The sequence below is a fragment of the Otolemur garnettii genome, unplaced genomic scaffold (genome assembly GCF_000181295.1).
Source record: "Otolemur garnettii isolate 467f Iridium unplaced genomic scaffold, OtoGar3 scaffold00288, whole genome shotgun sequence".
NCBI classification, from domain to species: Eukaryota; Metazoa; Chordata; class Mammalia; order Primates; family Galagidae; genus Otolemur; species Otolemur garnettii.
The window spans coordinates 749,391-751,584 of NW_003852683.1; the positions used below are offsets into that span (position 1 = coordinate 749,391).

The 2,194-nt window shown below is 37.3% G+C and overlaps 1 protein-coding gene across 1 annotated transcript in view; it reads right to left on the reverse strand.

The window, feature by feature from the left end:
• The window catches only part of ZNF577 (zinc finger protein 577), a 21,745-nt gene that overhangs the window by 1,652 nt on the left and 17,899 nt on the right, over positions 1-2,194 (reverse strand).

The window sequence follows — 2,194 nt, forward strand, 5'->3', positions numbered from 1 at the left end:
CTAGAAGAGGAAATGGTCAATCTCAGACGGTGCCTGTGGCTTAATGGAGTAGGGCGCCGGCCCCATATACTGGAGGTGGTGGGTTCAAACCTGGCCTTGGCCAAAAATGGCTACAGCAAAGAATGTAGTAACATTCAATAAAACAAGTGTTTGAAGAAAAAAAAAAGAAAAGAAATAGCCAATCTCCAACATTTCTTCTAGGAAAAATAATAGTATCTATGAGAATTTTGGGGGGAGCCAGAAGGAGATATAAAAATGCCATGATTTTAGCCAGCTTTTATAAGATCCCAGTCTAAGAGGAATATACTACCCCATGCTTGTGAAAAAGAACAGTATTGTATGGCTCACACTTGTAATCCTAGCGCTCTGGGAGGCCAAGGTGGGTGAATTGTCTAAGCTTAACAGTTCAAGACGAGCCTGAGACAGAGTGAGACCTCATCTCCAAAAAACAGCTGGGCATTGTGGTCGGCACCTGTACTCCCATCTACTTGGGAGGCTGAGACAAGAGAATCGGTTAAGCCCAAGAGTTTGAGGTTGCTGTGAGCTATAATGCCATAGCACTCTACCGAGGGCAATAAAGGGAGACTCAGTCTTTAAAAAAAAAAAAAAAAGAATAGTATTATAAAACAGCAAAAGGAAAAACAGAGATGTCAGAAACAATGATGGATCATCTATAACGAACAAATATAACTTCCAACAAAAACTGAAAGGCCTTGTATTTGGGAGACTCTCTGTCTCCATGAAGCTGTCATAGTAAAAAGAGAGAATTAATAGGTAAGCGAACAAGTAAGAAAATTACAGAACGTGACAAACACTATAACAGAAGTGACATCATAGTCACAGGTCAATTCTAGACAAAACAGTCATCCACAAGAAAAGTAAAGCTGACATCAAAGGGTAAGAAGTGCAATGTTATGCGAAGAACATTCCAAGATAAGGGAATAGTCAGTGCAAAAACCCAGAGAAAGAAAAAGCTCAAGCATGATCAAGAAATATAAGAGAAACTTGGTGTATTTGGACTCTCCTGAGCTTGAGTGAAGTAGAAAACTAAGTTTGACAAGGTTGGCAGAATTAAGAACATAGAGATTTTGTAGGAAGACTTGGTTAGAAATTGGAATTTATCATGATTACATTAATGTACACAGCTATGATTTAATCAAAATAAATAAAAAGAAAAAAAAGAAATTGGAATTTATGCTAAGAACAGAAGCAGTAATCCATCAAACATTTTTTTGGCAAGAAAACATGTTTGGAATTGATACTTCCAAAAAGTCACATGACTATTCTAAGGAAGAAGAATTGGAGATAAAAATTACAGGATAGGCAGGAGACTATAATGGAGTTCATACAGTCTGAGCATAAATAATTACAATGAGGATGGAGAAATGTGAAAAACAAACACAAGTACAGAAAAGGAAAATACAACATGTAGAGGAGAAAAAGATAAGACTAACTGTTAGAATGAATGTTGGGAGCAGAAAGGGAAGAAGAGCGGAATAGCTTCTCACTAGGTGGCTTCAGCCTCTATGCAGGTGCTGGTGCCACTTAACAAAATGAGGAAAATTAGAACTTAGGTCTGACATTTGAGGGGAATCAAGTGCTCCATTTAAAGCTCATCTGGTTTGAAACGGATAATACATATTCAACAGATAATGTGAAGTACCCCAGGAGATCTGAGAGTCGAGGAAGTTCTAGACTTAAGATAACAATTTTAAGTCATAAGAATATGTGTACGAACACTAAATATTTGGAACTAAAAGGGACTAGACGAGATCACTTAGGAAAGATGAAGAAAGAAAGCAAAATCCAGCTATTCGTGGAAATTATTTTATCATGCTTATAAAAACAGTACTTTATTTTCTCTGAAATGCTTTGTAAAACAGTCTCTATTTGATAAATCCCTTTGCATAGCCTTGCAGTACACAAAATGTCTCATTGTCAAACGCTCTTAAGTTTTAAAATCTTATGCACCTATGTCCTTCATTACACTATACTCTCTCTTGCAGCCTATTAGAATGCTGGGTTTTCAACTACAGGAGTCAAAGCAGAATCCCCTGAAAAGCCTTTCTGACTTCACATGCTCAGGTCACTCCCCCTATCTAGAAAATCAGAATCTCAGGAGACATAGCCTGTAGTTTGAAAATGCTCTGACATAGTCTACACACTTCATGATTAAAAAACAAAATTGTGGAGC